Raw genomic sequence first — 20,277 nt, forward strand, 5'->3', positions numbered from 1 at the left:
CTTTCTTCTTCTTCTGGAATCCCAATTATTCTAATGTTGTTTCGTCTTATGGTGTCACTTATCTCTCGAATTCTCCCCTCGTGGTCCAGTAGCTGTTTGTCCCTCTTTTGCTCAGCTTCTTTATTCTCTGTCATTTGGTCTTCTAGATCACTAATTCTTTCTTCTGCCTCATTTATCCTAGCAGTGAGAGCCTCCATTTTTGAATGCACCTCATTAATAGCGTTTTTTATTTCAACTTGGTTAGATTTTAGTTCTTTTATTTCTCCAGAAACGGCTTTTATATCTCTCGAGAGGGTTTCTCTAATATCTTCCATGCCTTTTTCGAGCCCGGCTAGAACCTTGAGAATTGTCATTCTGAACTCTAGATCTGACATATTACCAATGTCTGTGTTGATTAGGTCCCTAGCCTTCGGTACTGCCTCTTGTTCTTTTTTTTGTGTTGAATTTTTCTGTCTTGTCATTTTGTCCAGATAAGAGTATATGAAGGAGCAAGTAAAATACTAAAAGGGTGGCAACAACCCCAAGAAAATATGCTTTAACCAAATTAGAAGAGATCCCAAATCGTGAGGGGGGAGAAAGGGTATAAAAATAGGTTCAAAAAGGAAGAAAGAAAAAAAAAAAAAAAAAAAAAGAAAAAGAAAAAGAAAAGAAAAGAATTTAAAAAAGAAAACAAATAAGAAAAATATAAAAAAGAATAAATATATATATTAGATAAACTAGTTAAAAAACGTTAAAAAAGAAAAAGGTAAAAGTTAAAAAAAAATTTAACCAGAAGGCGAGATAAAAAACAAAAAATGAAAAAGAAACAAATTAAATTAACTGGAAGACTAAAAAAATAATCACAGGGAAAAAGCCATGAGTTCCGTGCTTTGCTTTCTCCTCCTCTGGAATTCTGCTGCTCTCCTTGGTATTGAAACCGCACTCCTTGGTAGGTGAACTTGGTCTCGGCTGGATTTCTTGTTGATCTTCTGGGGGAGGGGCCTGTTGTAGTGATTCTCAAGTGTTTTTGCCCCAGGCGCAATTGCACCGCCCTTATCAGGGGCCGGGGTGAGTAATCCGCTGGGGTTTGCTTTCAGGAGCTTTTGTTCCCTGAGCGCTTTCCATAGAGTTCTGGAGGACGGCAATACAAATGGTGGCCTCCTGGTCTCCGGCCCGGAGGATCCGAGAGCCCAGGGCCCCACTCCTCATTGCGCCCTCAGAGAACAGCGCCCAGTTACTCCCATCTGCCTGACCTCCGGCCGCGCTCCGAGCTCACTGAGCCTGTGGCTGATTCAAGGTAACACCGAGCTGTGAGCTTACTGTCGGCTCTGTCTCTGTAGCCGGCTTTCCTGTTCCAATACCCGCAAGCTCTGCGATACTCAGACACCCTCGATCCTTCTGTGAATCTGCGGGACCTGGTGCCACGCTGACCCTGCGTGGGCTTCGCCCCGGTTTAGCCTCTGGAGCGATGTCCCTCAGCAGAACAGACTTTTAAAAGTCCTGATTTTGTGCGCCGTTGCTCTGCCGCTTGCTGTGAGCCGGCCCCTCCCCCCGGGGTCTATCTTCCCGTCGCTTTGGATTCACTTCTCCGCTGGTCCTACCTTTCAGAAAGTGGTTGTTTTTCTGTTTCCAGAATTGCTGTTCTTCTTCTCTTCGATCTGCCGATGGATTTTCAGGTGTTTGCAATCTTTAGATAAGCTATCTAGCTGATCTCCGGCTAGCTGAAGTAGTCTCAGCCTGCTACTTCTCCATGATCTTGACTCCTTTTTTAATCATTTTAATGATTTCCTTTTATTAAAATTCTATTGTGTCCAGATGTTTTACTGAAACTGCCTCTGGTTGTTTTATTGAAACATCATCCTGTATTCAGTCAGGAAACAACTTCATCTATCAGTTGTACACTCCAGTTCCTGGTCCAAAGAGCACTTTTAGAGAAAATCACAAAATGAAAAAATATGACATACTTCAAATATATTCTCCCTGGTCAGTCTGGCCTAGAGCCGTATAAGCATATGTAATCTGAAACATTTTACAAAGAAAATTAGTGCACTGTCATGAATTCATTTCTTCCTTCCTTCTCTACGTCATGGTATGTCATTTCTCTTCTCCCTTCTCTTTATATTATTCTATAAATCTTTCCTAATACATTAAACTTACAAACTTTCTGTCTGTAAATGTGACATCATTGTTGCCTCTTGCCTATGACTTATTCTATTCCTTTTATCTTTAAGTCATCCATTCCTAGAGTCACAGAATTTTTATATCTAAATATAACTTAAAGATTTTATTTGAAATCTGGTTAAAATTTGCATTTGCATATATCTGTCAATACAACCTCCCCCAACTTCTCACTAAAATACTCATGAAGGCTCAGAAGGAAATGAAAATTCACATCATTGACAAACACTATGTCTGGCACAAAAACCAGTACCAAAATCTGAAATAGAGATAGAAATGAAATGGGAAAAATTGGCGAGGGGAAAAGCAATATCAAGAATAAGAACTCACCCCCCAAATAATAATCCTTCCAGATTTTAGCCTGCAGTACATTCTAATCTCATCTTATTAATTTATGATAAATATCATACTTTATGTCTATTTGAATACCTACACCAGTGATGGTATTTGCTATTGTTTTTTAATATTAAGTGAAGAAATGAAAATATCGGTCTCATAGTTGGCACACATAATTTATTGATATCTTGAGGTATAATAATATATACACAATAAACAATATTTTGCAAGGAATATAAAATGTATATTCTCTAAACCCATAGTTTAAATGGCTATGGAACTGAAAGTGAAACAAAACTTTCTTTTACCAGTGTCACAACTTAATTGGTGTACATATATCTTAAGGCCTAATAACAGATCTTTGGATGTGATTTCTGTCTTTGTATAACTGTTACGTCTTTCCTATTTTCTGGGTGCAGAGCCATACTCTTCCAAAAATATAAGTACATCATTTCAAGTGACATGTATTTTCAGAGGATAAAGTTTCAATATTCCCATAGTGAATATTGCCCATCATTTATTTGCCAAATGAAATTGTTGTTTTGCCATTTTTCCTGATATATCTTAAAAGTGATAAGTCATTTTTTCTGGGGGCATTTTTTTTTCTCTAAAACAATAATCTTCAATAGCTATGAAAAAAAAAATGGGACCCAGAGAATCTCCTATTTTGGAGTTGCAAGAACTTTGTGATCAAAAAATACTTCAACTTTGTTTACACAGCAGATATTGTATGTCCTTAGAGTTTAATGTAGATGATGAAACATTTTCTTCCTTCTTGCTGCTGACAGTTCTATGTCTTTCCCAAATAGAGCCAACAAGCCAGTGTGACATATTTTCATCTTCAAGTCACAACACTTACCAGAAACAAGCAACAAGCCTCTCAAATTACATTTACACCGAAGGTAGCAAGACAAGTATAATCTAACTATCAAAAGGATGGTTCACTAAAGTGCTCCAACTATTGCCAATACAGCCCAGGTATAATTTGTCTTGACTTGATTTAGACAGCCAAAGCAGTCCTAAAAACAGCAGTAGTCAGTTACCCACAGCTTTATATACAGACATCGTCAGACAAGTGACTCTGAGGGGCAACGTCTGTTTTACAATGCAGTGCTTAAAAATGTGATTCTAAAACCACTCTATTCAGTAGATAATTCATGTTTTAAACACTTTTTAACTGTTGCTGATCTGGTTCAGTTACAGAAATTCAATACCTTTTCATGGCTATAAAATTGGTAGTATGTCTTTTAAAATTATATCACGTTCAGCTATATTAATTGGTTGACATTTGACTTTTTTTTTTAACTTACATAAAGGGTAATTTAAGTGGTTCAACTTAAGAAGACATTTAATAACAAATTCTAGGGCAACTCTCAAGTTTCTCAAAAAGAAAATTTCACTCAGAAAGCTTCAGTGACTAGCTCAGGGTCACATGATAGTAAGTGGTGAATGATTAGAATGATTCTCACCATCTACTAAGTCATTTTTTTTTTCTTCTTTTTAGTTCATGTGTCCCATATTGTATCCTCCCTCTAGACCTCAGCACCTGCTGTTCTTTCTGCAGGGATGCTCCCTTCCTCCCACATTTACTAACTCATTCTCATTCTTCAGTTCTCAGATTACAAAGCCCTAGAAGAGAGAAGCTCCTTCCTGACACCACCAAAACCGTATCACATCCCGATTGCTCACCCCCCATTGCACACCCTCCTTTGTGTAACTTATACTTATAAAAGTCATGCAATGAACTGTAATACTTGGTTTGTTGTCTGTCTTTCACTGTAGATATATGAGAGCTCCATACCAAGAATCATGGTCACTGGTTCCACAGTTCATGACACAATAAATTATAAGATGTTCAGGTGTTTGCTATAGTTGCTAGTTGCAAAATCATTCTTGGCATTCTGAAGAATTAGAGTTTTAACCCCCAAACCTATAAATCAGAATACTCTTAGATCATTTGCCTTATATTAATATATTAAATTGTTCACCAAATTTTATTAGTTAAAAGAATATAAAAAAAATATGGGATTTTGTTATTAAGTAGTCACTGCCAAGGAACTCTTTGGTATTAATAAATTTAGCATTTTGACAAATATTATAAATTTATCTTCATGTTTAAAACACAAAGGTTAAAAAAACTATTTTTTCCTCATACTCAATAACTTACAACACATGTAGTTCTTGGGATGATTTAGGCTCTTCCTTGAAATGCCATGTGGGGGAAAAAAAAAGAAATCCCATGTGAACGTGTTGCAACTTTTCCTAGAGAAGGAAATGTAAATATATTTAGTTGATAAAAATCACATAATATGAATTTGTCTTGTATTGTGTTATCTTCTTTAATGATATAACAGCAGTGTCTTCACTAATTTTTAAGTAAACTCTTAATCCAGTGGATAGCTTAATTAGACATACAATAAACCATCCCGTAGAGAAGCTAATTACTTGATTGTCAAATGAAATAATAATTTCCCCTACAGTGAAATCTCCACCACTGTAATTAGGTCATGTCATACTTTACCCTGAAGGTAATATTAAAAACACAAGATGAGCTAATGTTATCCCCTATATTTTCCTATTTATAGCGTGATGCTAAATTAACCTTTATGTTAGAGTTAAGACATCAGTAACAGAACACCAAGGACCCTTCTGATGTGCAATTACATTTGTTTTGTGGCAATTAATGTAAATATAGATCTCAAAAGAGAATGGTTTGCTGACTAATCATTTATCATGAAACAGATTGATGAAAATTTTTAGAAACTTTGTGGATAACAAATAGAAAATAAAGCAGTTGAAGGTTTTAACAAGTGACTAGGTATTTTTAAAATATATCTCTCCTTTCTAGTGTTTTGCACATGTGAACTTCAAACAAAAACATAACATTGATAGCCTCTAAATAAAAATAAAATTACAGAAAATAATATATGCTGATGAATTCATTGAATTTACTATCTGCTTATTATACTGCCCAAATTGGTTATTTTTTAAATTTAGTTTTATTTTTTCAGTGTTCCAAAATTCATTGTTTATGCATCTCACCCCATGCTCCATGCTCTCCTTAATACCAATCACCAGGCTCACCCAACTGCCAACTCCCTCTCCTCCAAAACCCTGTTTGTTTCTCAGAGTCCACAGTTTCTCATGGTTTGTCTCCCCCTCCGATTTCCCCCAACTCACTTCTCCTCTCCATCTTCTCTTAACAAAAATAATAATATATCTCCAAGTATGTGAATATAATTAGAAAAGGAAAATAAAATAGCCCTTGTCCTACAAACCATCCAGGTAGATTTTAAGTCACAATTAAAGTAGCAAACATGGGTCTTTTGGATGATGGCCTTTCTGATTCTAAAATAGGTCACCTGTCAAGAAGATGGATGGTTTCCTAGTCATCATTATACCATGTCCACCACAAGAATCAGATGTTCTTAACAATGGAACTGTTACCTAATGGTATTTTGGCTTGTAATGGATTTTTAAAAAGAGATTCAACACATGAGGGAAAACTATTTTTTTTTTCCCATATTACAGGGGAAAATGTCTGTTTCTCTGTTCATGAAGTTTAGTTTGATCATTAAAGAAAAAAATGCAAACAAAATTCCAAGCACTTTCTGAATGACATAAGAAAAATTGACACCATATAAAATGTCATATAGGTAATATAAACTCCTTAACATAGAAGAACACAAAGTTGCACATATACTTATGAACATAGGCACACACACATCCAAGGTGTGACTATAAATGAACAAGCTCATTTTCTTTCTTTTCTTTTTTTTTTTGCACTGCTGGAGATTTTCTATACTGTACATTTACATACATAAGTTTTGACTATATATGTGTGTTTATGTGTATTTTCAAAAACTTTAGTCCAGACATCTAGGTAGACCTTCTGACTGGACAGATTTGACTGATTTTCTCTTATCTGATTACTTCAACCACTATAACCCTCTGCTATGTTTCCTCTCTTCTCTGCATAATGGTTACTTTTTAATTTTGTTCTTTATACATTACATATGAATTTTTACATTTCATTTAATAATTTTTGTTAGCAAAATTCCTTTATTGGGAAGATTTCATACTTTACTATTGTTCATTTTTTTAAATTTCAATTTTTTAATTTGAATTCTAGTTGTTAACATATATGGTGAAATTGGTTTCAGGTGTAGAGTTTAGTGACTCATCACTTACATATAACATCCAGTGCTCATCACCCATTTAGCTCATCCTCAACCCACCTCCCTCCATCAACCCTTAGTTGTTCTCCATTGTTAAGAGTTTCTTACAATGTGCTTCCCTATCTTTTGTTTTCTTTCCCCTGTTCATCTGTTTTGTTTCTTAAATTCTGCATATGAATGAAATCATTTGGTATTTGTCTTCTACTCTTGTTCACCTTACTAACAGTACAACAAACAGTGAATGTTTATATATAAGTGACCATTCTTTATAGATTCCTTTAGTTTCCTTGAAGAGTTACTGATTTTGTGTGGCTGTCTATGTAGTTTCCATGTTATTTCTGTCTCATGTATACTTAAGAGACGTGTGTAATATGGCTACTAATACTGCAAACTGAGCAGCATTAAGTTTAAGCACCTAACAGTTTAATTCTTTGAAATAAAATAGTATCTAATTGTTACTTAGAATAATTTGCTAATAATGAATTTGACAATTATTTCACATGTGTTTGAATTTTCTAAGATACATGTCCACTTAATTTTTAAAATCTTATTCACAAATACATCTCAGTGGGAGAAGTTGAAAGTTGTTTCATATGCACTTGCTTTTCCTTGGTTTTGTTTTTTGTTGTTGTTGTTTTTTGTTTTTTGTTTTTCTATTTTCTCTTTGAGTTCTCCAACTATTTAGATGGGTTTTTTTGTTTGTTTGTTTTTACCTTTTGATAGATGGAACAGTATGTGTGAATGCATATTCACAAAGACCTTGAGTAATAGATGTTATTGGACACATAAATATTAGAACTGCATATCAAAAGCAAGGCTATGCTATTAGGATATTTGTTATTTTTGTTTGGCATCCCTGAATATTCACTCTCGACCATTTTCATCCCTTCTTTGTCCCTTATTGTTGAACTATGTGGACTCCCTCAGTGAGTTCTTAAGTCCTCCAACTTGGAGTAAGGAAATTAAGGTCACAGTATTTGTTTTCTAGTTCCCTCTCTGCAGAGATGCCAAGGACCAGTTTAGTCCCTCCACCAAAAGTAACAGTGCTGGTCCAGGGGCCCTCTCTGCTGAGTCACTCTGTCTCAGGTTCAAAGGGTCACTTTCCATTTGACTTTAAGTGGAAAGATAGCTTCCTCTCATTCTTACAAAAGTCCAAACTATAACTTAGTTTTGTGTTTTCTGTTGTAGTTTCAGTAACATTTCTAATGAATAGTATACATAAGTTTTTCTGTCATTGAAACATATGGATGATAAAATTTATTTTGCCCTCACTCTTAAATGACATCTTAGATGTTATGCAATTTTACATTGATAAGTTATTTTTCATAAAAATTCATAAGATACTACTTTACTTTCTTCTGGGGTCAATTGAATCTGATGAGAATTTGGCTGTTAAAATACTTTCTGTCCCATTGTGTCTTTTCTTCTCTTTTCCTATTTCTTTTTCAAGATTTTTCTTTCTTTTTTTTAATGTTGATGGTCTGGAGTCTCATTAATATGGACAAAAGTATATCTTTATTTTTTAAGCCCTGCTTGGAGCCTTATGAGTATTTTAGTCTGAGGAAACGTATTTTCTTTAATTTTGGATTAATCATTGGGCAAAATGTATATTCTCCTGATTCCATAGTTTCAAAGTTTAAATTCTTTGCTTGATATTAAAATGAACGTATAATTTACAACAGAAGGATAAGACTGTGACCCTCCCAGCCAACAGTCAGTAATGCGGTCCCTAACAGGGAGATATCCAGACAGCATGTGCCTCTCTGTAACCCATGGTGTTGCTCCTGCTTATAGCATCCTAATTGTATACTTGAATTCTTAATAAAATAAGAGACACTTTTCTGGAATAGCTAATTCCTAAAACCATACACTCATGTGTAACAATGCAGAAAAATGTTAAAGTTGAAAGAGTAATTCAATACCTTACTATTTACCCTCCAAAAAATGCTACATTAAGTCGTGAGCTCTTAAAATTTTGTTCACAAACTGCTCACCACTCTCTTCTTATTTTTCTCTACTAATTCAGCAAAAAAAAAGCTGACTTGGAGGAATTTTACCCCCAGTGATACTCTCAATACACAGTATGGTTAAAAGCAATGTGCTTCTTGTGTTAATGAAGTATCAAGAAACATCCTTGGCTGCAGGTTATCCTTCAACCAGACTGCTGCCACCTAAAGATCTGCAATGTGGAAATTTTTGGAAACAAAATAGTGCCACCCACATTGACATTAATTCAGTTTCTCTTAAAGGCCAGTTTTTATCTCAGGATATTTGCATAGCTTTTTCACTTTTTACTTTTTTGTTTGCCAAGCAGACTCTTAATGCTGATTGGTTAATTTCCAGGAACTTCTGAAATCTTAAAACACTTTCCCTGACCTCTCACACTCAGTCACAACTCATAACTTTGTTACATAGTAAAAGGTTACATATCCCTTTACTCCCCATACTTTTTTTCATAAAACATGTTAATTATTAAATATTTAACTTCTCAAGAAAATTTAAGCCCTATAAAGAAAAAAAAAAACTTATTTTATTTCCTACTGTATTCTAGTGCTTAATAAAATGCCTAGAACATAATAGGAACTAGACAAATATTTGATGATGGGCTAAATGAACAAATGATTGCCTAGTATTGTGTTTCTAGTTTATTATTTTACATACCTAGCCAGTAAACATATTTCTCCATATTTAGAACATGTGACGCATTGTACTTGGCCAATACATGGTATTTCTAGAAATTATTTTGGAAACAACTTCAAAAACAATAGTGTATTTTTAAAAAAATTCTTTTAAGATTTATTTACTTATTTTAGAGAGAAAGGAAGAGAGTGGGAGCAGGGAGAGCAGGCAATGGGAGAAAGAGAGAGAGAATCTCAAGCAGACTTCCTGCTGAGTTTAGAATGGGAAACCTGCCTTGATCTTATGACCCTGAGATAATAATCTGAGCAGAAATCAAGTGTTAAATGCTCAACTGACTGAGCCATGCAGTCATCCCAACAATAGTGATATTTTAAATAACAGATGAAACCTAATAACTATGAGTGACTGGGTTGCGCTTGTATTACTCAACATGGTCAACCATGATTAATGATCTGATATTAGATTGACCAATTTATTGAATATCTATATCATAAGATATTGTAATAATTGCTACTTTTAGATTTTCTTCTAAATTTGTATGTATTATCCAAACATACAATAAGGAAGAGAGAAAACTCACTCTGATTCACCATTTATCATACAATATACTACCATTTTTACATGGTCACAAACCATCTCTTGATCACAAAGATGATATCAATCATAGTTTAGGAATAATTGGTAGTTCACATACATTTTTCTCATTTTATGTCCACTTAAATATATATTAATATCATATTTCTATGAGCTTCAGTGAAAACCATGGACTCCAACCTGGTAAAATATTTATCATTTTCACATACTAGATATTGTTCTTTTCCAACTGGGAAGAGCAGTTGCACAATATTTATGAGACTGATGCCAAAAAGGATTGTTCTAGTAATGGGTGTGTAGAATGCTCTTCTTACTTAATTTATGAATTCCTTAGGGGCACGATTCTGATAATTGAAATTGTCAAGAGAGCCCTAACTATAATGGAGGAGCATGAATTCCCATGATGCTCACACAAGAACTCTTTCCTTAGGAAATTTAATCAGAAGACAGTGTGGTGCAAATAATTGGTTCTGGCTTTGTATCTTACTTACTGTGTGTCTTTGGGCAATGTTTATTTCAACATTTTCACTTCAATGTTCTCATTGAGAAGTGAAACATTTACTATTTACATCTTAAAATTGTTGGGAAACATTTTAAAATCACTGCCTTTTAAAAATTTTTTACGTTACTTCAAATTTGAAAATAAGTGAATTTATTCTATTGTAACCAATGATAAGCTTGTGATTTTCTTTCCACCACTGTTTTTAATTCCACCTAAGAATGGGTATTCATGTCTCCCTACCTGTCCAGACATCTTTTACTCCTTTTTCATACAAATATTTACAACATAAATACAGGTGAACTTATGCCCTGATTTGCCCAGGATAATCTCGGATGAAACTTGTTTTCCTAGTGTGATTATTAATAATGCTCTTTTTGTTATTAGAAATATACAGACTTGGATGGTAAATTACATAGTCACCCTTTTACAAGGAGTTTCCTTCTTTAGTACTAACTTACCTGTAGCAATTAGCACAATGCTGTGTATTTCGTAAGTTTTAAACAGTGGCAGGCATTGTGAAGGGGATCTTAATTTCAGTGGGATCTACCAAATATTTAACAATTCAGCTAAAGAGGGATACCTCTGTTTATCAGTCAGTTGGGTGTGCAACTCTTGGTTTCCGCTCAGGTATTCTGCTCAGGCACTGTGGTTGGGAGATCAAGCTCTGCTCAGCATGGAGTCTGCTTGAGATTCTCTCCTTCTCCTTCTGCCCCTCTTACTATCTCTCTCAAGTAAAATAAATAAGTAAATCTTTTAAAAAATCCCTACAGCTATAGGGAGAGTATTTTAGTAACAGAGCTAACAGCTAGATGAGTGGGATGCTTATTATTAAAGCATCTTAATATATTTTAAGTGGTGAATTTTATGCTGTTTATTCAAAGATGAAAAATTAAACTCAACCATACTTACTTCACTTATAATGAACATACCCAGGTTTTTATTTTATAATCTCAAATTGGGGACAAAGAGAAACCCATACAATACTGAAGATAACAACTTCCAAAAAAGTTAAAAAACTTATTTAAGATCACACAGATTGTGTCATTTTCTAGCTTAGTTCTCTCATTGAAAATGTCTGAGCACAATGTTAGAAACACAGGTAGAGACTCCTCAACTTATTAAGCTATTTTATAAAGGAATAGGACTAATTGAATTGGTCTCATCTAGTGATATAAATGATGTTTTCTGTCTTGTATTTTATTTTTTTCAATCAGAGAAGATAGGCATTTTCAATTGAGCAGACAGATCTATAAACGTGGGAGAGAAGGGTCCACCTGCCCACTCGGGCAACAGCAGAATCAGTCCCTTCATTTAGAAACTTTTCCATTTGATTCAAATATACAGTAAGCAAGGTTTTAGCATGTATTTAAAAGGCTATTAATTCCTTCCACCAACCTCTGTTTTCTACCTTCCCAATAATCACTGAACAATTTTAAGGAAAGTTGAAGGGACAGAATTTTATGAAACAAATTGATAAAGTGATTTAATAACATAATTGTTTTTCCACCTGCTGTATTTTGTTTCCTTAGTCAATTTAGATTCCAGCTACCGTATTTCATATGTAGCAAAGGTAATGAAAAAAGGTAAGAAGGTATTCCAAGGGCAAATGTACTTCATTAAAGTGGATAAGAGCAAAAAAAAAATTTTTTTTTTTAAATCAGGAGAGATATAATCAGTGGCTTATGGGTGAAAAGCTCATTTTGTTTTGAACTAGGGCCTATCTCTTCAGTAATTCTGCAGGCTTCCTGTCACTATAGTTAAGCAGATGAGCCATGCTATTGAAGAATAAATAGCAGATATATTTGAAGTTCGTATAAGAGAAAAATGAAGTATGCAATCCTTGATGAAATAAAATGAAAGAAAACGAGGATCGCAAGTACCAATATTTCAAAGATTGAGAAATAGAGAAACAAAAATTCTCAGGAGGAATTTTTCAACAGGTTCGAAAGTTCAGGTAAGATAAGCTTCTCCATATTTAGATGCTCTTTGGAACTATATTTGATTTTTGAAGAGATACATTTCATCTTTTCTTTTCTTTCATGCAAACAAATGAACTAAACTCTTTTTATGAAAACCCTTGATGTTTTTTGGCTGATTATTCTTTTTTTAAGATTTTATTTATTTATTTGACAGAAAGTGAGAGGAAGAGAGCATAAGCAGGGTGAGCAGGAAAGGGAGAAGCAGGCTCCCCCTGAGCAGGAAGCCCAATACAGGGCTCAATCCTAGGACCCTCAGATGATGACCTGAGCTGAAGGCAGACACTTAACCGAGTGAGCCACCCAGGTGCCCCTTGACTGAATATTCTTGAAAATTAGGTGCATTGTTTAATAGCTCTGATAAAGGCTCAGCAATACTAATACATATCTATTTATATATTAAATATGCATATATCTATTAATATGATTTAGATTTCAACACATGTTCTATGCAGTGTGTAAATACTAATGACCTTAGTATAAATGACAATACTGGTCAAAAATAAGGTGTTAAGCTTCTTTTCATATTTTTTCTCCTTGGTTAAAAATTTCCAAATATACCTAAGGGTAATTATTGTTTTGGGGTTTGTTTTTGTTTGTTTATTTGTCTTGGTTCTTTAGAATGGTAATCACAAAATTATAATAACATTTGTTGATGTTTATTGAATACTTAATATAGGCCAGTCATGTGTTCAGTGTATAACAAATTGTCTCACTTAAACTTATACCTGCCTGTGGAAGATGAACAACAATTATTGCCAATTTAGAAGCAAAGAATCTGAAATTGCATCCAAGGTAATATTGATTAACAGCTGGATCTAGATTCAATTAGTCTAATTGGATCCCATTTTGTAGTTACATGATACAGTATATTTGATGTGATCCTTTTGGTTTTACAGAAGAATCAATGTGCATGCATGCCAAGCAGTCAACCAGCTTTACTATTACTACATCCCATGTTCTTTCCAATACTACACAGTCTGGAGAAAGTTTTGTTGTTAATTTTAATTGCATAGTGAAATGTATTTGAATGTTTACCAAGGAGAGTAATTAGTCAGAGGACTGACAGTGTTTTAATGATTGCTTATTTCAATACCTTTCCTTTCAACATTTGAATATATGTTCATCCTTATACATTGTGTGTGTGTACATAAGTACAACTATATAGAAATCAATGTCTGTCAGATTCTCACTACTCTAAGTTTTTGAAAGAGGGAACTGGTTGAAATGGAATCGGATCAATCCTCAGTAGCTGTTGTCTCCTCCCCTCTTCAATCACCAAGCTATGTAATGACTGTCACCTTCATTCAATCATATTGGAGTGTGTGGTGGTTATCTGGCTTTGTCCCAGTCCATATGTCACCATCCTAACTTACTTCATGTCGTCACTGGATCTACTCCACACCAATTTTTGGACAAGGGTCTGAATTATTTGTCACCTTTAACTATTTTAAATAACATTTCACTAGTCATAATTATCTATAATGTATTTATAAAGTACAGTATTGTAGAAAAAAGGCAACTGCACATTTTGTTATATTTACATTTTCTGTATAAATAATCGAAAGAAGAACAAACAGTATCAAATTAGATCAAATATATTCAACATAGTTTTTGCATATATGAGTAAAAAATGAATATACAGATTATAGTTCTATTTAGATATTGATAAATAGGCAGTGTTAGAATACTATTAAAAAAAAAAAAACAGTAGTAAGAACATTTACATTGCAATTAAACACACTTACTGTGAAGCCTAAGACCAGGTTTTACTTGGGCAAATTAGTTGGTCCTGCTAAGCTTTAGCTTTTTTACTTTTCTTTTCTTTACTTTACTTTTCTTTTATTTTATTTTTTAAAAGGTTTTATTTATTTATTTGATAGAGAGAGCAAGAGAGCACATACAGTGGGGAGTGTCAGGTGGAGGGAGAAGCAGTCTCCCCACTGAGAAAGGAGACGATGTGGGACTTGATCTGAGGACCTGGGGATCATGACCTGAGCTGAAGGCAGATGCCTAACAGACTGAGCCATCCAGATGTCCCTGAGATTTAGTTTTCTTGTGAACGAATGAAGGTAATGATATCAACAACTACTTCTCTGGTGTATTGTGTGTCCTTATAGTAAGTGCTCCTACCTGGTAACTACAATTTATTATACAATAAATTCAAGTGAATTTATTCAAGTGAAGAAATGGTTTCTTTGGGGCACCTGGGTGGCTCAGTGGGTTAAAGCCTCTGCCTTCAGCTCAGGTCATGGTCTCAGGGTCCTGGGATCGAGCCCCACGTCGGGCTCTCTGCTCAGCAGGGAGCCTTCCTCCTCCTCTCTCTCTCTGCCTGCCTCTCTGCCTACTTGTGATCTCTGTCTGTCAAATAAATAAATAGAATTAAAAAAAAAAGAAAAAAGAAATGGTTTTTTCTTTGGAGTAAGTACGACTCTAATATTGCTTATAAATTATCTTATTCTGAGCATATATTTTCTAATGTGTAAGAAAATGCAGATTCCAAATACCTAATACTATTTAAAGTTATTATTTACTGTCTTGTCTTAGATGGAAGCCTTCCTATCCCTCTTTTATCTGGGTGTTTCGTTTGTTTGTTTGTTTTGTTTTGTTTTGTTTTGTTTTTTTGGTTTTGTTTTTATTTTTTTTTTTCTATCAGAACTATAATGTTTTCAAAATCTGGAAGATTCTTTGCTGCAACCTGATTACAATCTCCAGCATAATGGAGCTCCATAAATGAATACCTCGAGTAGGAGATATTTTGTTCTCAAAATAACCTTAATTTGAATGAAATCAGAAGGAACATTTTCAAAAATGTAAGATGACTGTCCATAATGTAGCAGTAGGGAGCCGGTCTTTCATAGCCTGAAAGGTCAAAGTCATCCATTATAGTAAAAAAGATTAATATAAAAAAAGGTCGTATGCTGACGTTCCAATTGATGAGAATATATGATCTGTATTAATTTAAGTAATTGAAATTTTAGTACCTTATACATTTCTCCTGCTATAAAGGTATAATCATTTAACACATTGAATACTAATAGGGTATTTTTTAAAACACTGCTTAAAATGTAAATTATAGTGTATAGATTATTTCATATTTTTAGAATTGCAGAAGAGAAACATATAAATGAATGAAGTGTTCTTAAGGCTCTCCAGCAAGCTAAATATTTAGTCTAAATATTTAAATTGTCAGTTTCAGAAATAAATCAATACCTTAAACAGAAAACTTTTTTTTTTCCAGGCATGTGGGTGAGCCATCTTGGAAGCAGCTCCTCCAGCCCCAGTCAAGCCATCAGATAATGCCACATCAGATGTGGTGAAAATACATGAAAGACTTTTACCCCAAACCACTCAGGTGGGCCACACATGGATTTTAGACCCTCAGAAATTGTTTTAGATAATAGTAATTACCTTTTGATTTGTAGCAAACGATAACTAATATACTTTTCTAAATTGGGTTAGTGGCTTTTGTTGAAAACTTCTATTTCAATAATTAAAATGATTTAAATTTAGCACAAATGTATGGTTTTCCGCTATTTTATTGCAGGTTAACTGAAGCCTCACAGATAAATAGTACATTTTGATATTGGACTTTTGGTTTAATACTTTTCACTAGATTCTAAGGAAGAAGATACATGCTAGCCTGGTGATGGCAATGAGTGTTTTACTAAAATTACAGCAACCCTCTTCAGAAGTTTGTGGAAATGGTATTCAGAGAAAATGATTATTAAGTTCAGATATCTGGTATTGAAGCCAAGTACCAAAAGTTGTTGAACATTTGAGTTTTATACACGATATAAAGAATAAATTTCAAAAATTTTATTAGTCTACAAAATAATCAGTGTTTATTGGTTTAAGAGTAAACATATTGAGTCTGTATATGTGTTACCTTCCTTAATAATTGAGTATACCATAAAAATCGAAGGCCATAAGGATTTAAAATAGACATTATTTCAAGACACTTTTCATGCACCAAAACCATCTGGATAATTTTCATCTTTTAAAATTTAGTTCAAAAACAGAAAAAAAAAATGCCAGAATGTCATGACTTCGTTTATATTCCCTTTCAATATTATTTGGTATTTATTTTCAGGATTTTAGCACCTAAATTTGTTTTTTAACCTCATAAATAACATATACACTATAATCACCATCAAAATCCACAAAGGAAGTTAATTTCATTTCACAGCTCCAATGAAAAAGCTGCCTTGTTCTCCTTATAATAGCAAAAATAAAATATTTGTTCTTTATTAAAGTTCAAAGTTGTATTAAAGCAGTGTTGCTGTTTTGTAGAATAGAAAAAACACTGACCTTAGAATTCTGATTCTAGCACTGACCTCCATGATTGCTCTTTCACATATTAGCCATGTGACCTTGAAAGTGTCACTTAAACTTTATGAGTCCTGGTTTTCTTCTCTATAAAAGAGGGATAATAACCTCTCCTTTTTTAATTCCAGATTATAGGGAAGGTCAAAAGATATAATGGATATTAAATCACTGTCAAAGTTAAAGCAGTGCTATTGTTATTATTATTATTATTGTTCTTCTTTTGTCTGTTTTATATGTATTTAATAAAAAGTTGATGTATTTTAAAGTAGCTATTGACATGTCATTATAGGTGATAAAAACCTACTAATGAGAATAGATAAAGTAATCATTTACAGTGTTGATATCAATTCTGAATTGATACTGGTCATGTGAAAAGTTTAAGAGAACGTTTAAGGTTACCTGACAAAACAGGCATTTGATTATTATATAATATAAAATGTTTTATTCATGTTAGTTGAGCAATGTTGAACAAGTTAAAAGTGACATTTAAACCAGAGTGGAGGAGTTAAGTGTGAATCAAACTTATATTTGTCAAAATAGGTACCTGGTATTCCTACAGATTTCATGGATAAAAATAATTTTTAAAGTTTATTCACACAAAACATATTTTTCTTCATGTAGTTTTAAAGGCTATTACTATAACAATTTCTGTTCTGCATTCATTTGACATTAATAGTATATTAAGATGGAAGTTTTGAAAAATTGGAAGCACTACATTGCCAAGAAACTAGTCATTAGAAAAATAGTGAAAAAAGAAAAAGATTCTATTTAAATTGAGTGACATATTGAAAGTTAACCAACATTGCAGATAAATGGATGAATTGCATTAGATCGTAATTAATGTAACCCTTTTTAAAATTTGGATTATGGCTCAAAACCCTAAATATTTGAACTCATAAATCTAAAGCTATAAACAAAGAGCAAATTTCAGATTTGGAAATAACATTGGTAAAGAATTTGTTTGAAAATGCTTTTTGTTCAAAGTATTTTTTAAAGTCTAACATGTTTCCGAAATTTTTATTCATATAGGTTGTGGTTTTGCTTTAGGTTAGTGAAGTTGAAAGATTTAATTTACTAAATTCTAAAAAAAAAAAAAGGCTCAGAGGAAATTTAAGATGTCTGGGTTAGTTGGACTGATATAAGAGTCAATAACTTGGAACAAAATGAATGCTACTTTAAAATATTTACAACACTAATTCTTTTATTTTTTTTTAAGATTTTATTTATTTATTTGATAGAGAGATCCCAAGTAGGCAGAGAGGCAGGCAGAGAGAGGGGGAAGTGGGGTCTCTACTGAGCAGAGAGCCTGATACAGGGCTTGATCCCAGCACCCTGAGATCATGACCTGAGCCAAAGGCAGATGCCTTAACCCACTGAGCCACCCAGGCACCCCACAACACTAGTTTTTTTAAGAAAAGAAAGCTAGTTCCAAGATTCTGTGTTAGATTAAAAATTTGTAGTCGATGTATCCAAAGTTAGACTTATTTGCATCTATCTTTGGTGAAAATAGTTGTTTTTTTTTGTTTTTTGTTTTTGTTTTTGTTTTTGTTTTTAGCAAACTGATGCTTCCTTTCTCTTCTTCAGTAAATACTTGTTGGTATTGATGACAGTACTGGTAGGGTAAATACAAATGGTATTATCATAAACAAAAAATCCTTTTTCCCTGTTAGTAATTGTCTACGAAATTGAGTTTCATACGCACACTACCAAGAGTTGTCCTTGTTTAGCTAGAAATCTGTTACTCTAAAATGGAGAAGCAGTGAATGCAACAGAAATGCACTGCAAATATACTTTTTCTTCTGTTACACAGAGATTTAATGGATCAGAAAGTCATTTCTTTAATGTGATACCATTGATGTTGAGTCATAAAATATATGTTTGAATATTCTTTACTGTTTACCATATGCCCAATACATAATTTGGGCAAATTACTTAACCTCTGATTTTCATCATCTGCAAAATGAGAGAAGTACCTACCTCAAAAGTCATTGCAAAGGTTAGGTATAAGAAAGTTTATAAAATGCTACTTTGCAAATTATAAAGATCTACAAAAATGTTGTTTGTTGTCATCTATTAGTATTAGGTGGGTACCTGCACTATTCAGCATGACAAATACAAAAGAAGAAGCAAAATCAGCCCAACATAGATAGACTCCATCTGTCTGATACCTTGATGTAATTTTATTTTTTAATACTAACTCTAGCAAGAGATAAAAGTAATGACATAACTAGAGAAAACTATGTTGAGCTACTTTAGAACAAATTGAAACAAGGACCCCAGTTTGCAGCTACTCAACTTACGTGAACTAAAAGCACTACCCAAGAAGCAACAACAAAACAGCTGTCACTCAACTCTCTTGTCAATGGCATATTTATGTTCAATGGTTAAGCCAAGCTTCTGTCTCTTGAAAACAGCATAAATATTCCCTCCAGAGTTCCTTGAATCCTGGTTCCAAAGTTCAGTCTGTGGAGGGAAATGTGGGCAGAAGAATTAGCATATTTACTTTCTTTGTAAGTATGGTAGCTTCAAGGATTCCCACTGTGGGCCATTGACACAGCTGTCCTCTGCACTTGGAACAAATGGAAAACTGGTTGTTTGCGACCAAATAATGTTACAGGTAATAGTGTTGACAGAGAGAGAAATTATTGTATTGCAGGGGGTACTTGAACTCACAGAGACTGAATTCTTACAATATAGCATCCTATCTGAAAGTGAACATTTGGCAGTAGGACCTTGACTCTTAACAGTCAGAGGTTCATTTTATTTCAAATAATCTCAATTTCTCATGTTTAAGGTGGCTTGGAGTAGTTTAATGAAGATACCAATAGAATTTGTTGAGAGTCATTTATTATACCCTCAGGAATGAGAACTGTATTTTATAACCATATAGAAAGTAAACTATAATAAATGCACAAGCTTCTTACATCACTATCTTTTCTTTCCCTACCAGAGAGCCCATGTAATATGTAATTTAGAGACTAAGGACAGGGCCTTGTTTTTTTCTGACTCACTAATGTACCCCTTGTTTCTCTTGTCCCATGTAATCTGTACTGTTTTTTCAGTATCATTACTACTAGCACAATATTCACAGTCAAGGCCTTTACTAACTTATTTTTGTGGACATTTTGGCCACCTTCCAACTGACTGGTGGCTAAGTAGTGCTGCAGGTCTCAGACTATAACCTAAACTTGTTCAATCTTTGTTTACTTCAAAATACCACAGTCACTCCTGGAATGATCTTCTTCTTCTTCCTTTTTTTTTTTTCCTTCACCAGCTGAGCCATAACTTTATTTTATTTTTTAATCACTTATTTTATTGATTTTTTTAATTGAAGTACAGTTGACACACAATGTCACATTGTTTCAGGTGTACCTATAGTGATTCAACATGTTTATACTTGATGCTGTGCTCACCAAAGTGTGGCTACCATTTGTCACCATACATTGCTATTACAATACTATTGATTTTTTACACACACACACACACACACAGACAGTACCTTTCATTCCCATGACTTACTCATTCCATGACTAGAATACTGTACCTCCCACTCTTTTCCATTCGT

The sequence above is a fragment of the Mustela nigripes genome, chromosome 9 (assembly GCF_022355385.1).
Source record: "Mustela nigripes isolate SB6536 chromosome 9, MUSNIG.SB6536, whole genome shotgun sequence".
NCBI lineage: Eukaryota > Metazoa > Chordata > Mammalia > Carnivora > Mustelidae > Mustela > Mustela nigripes.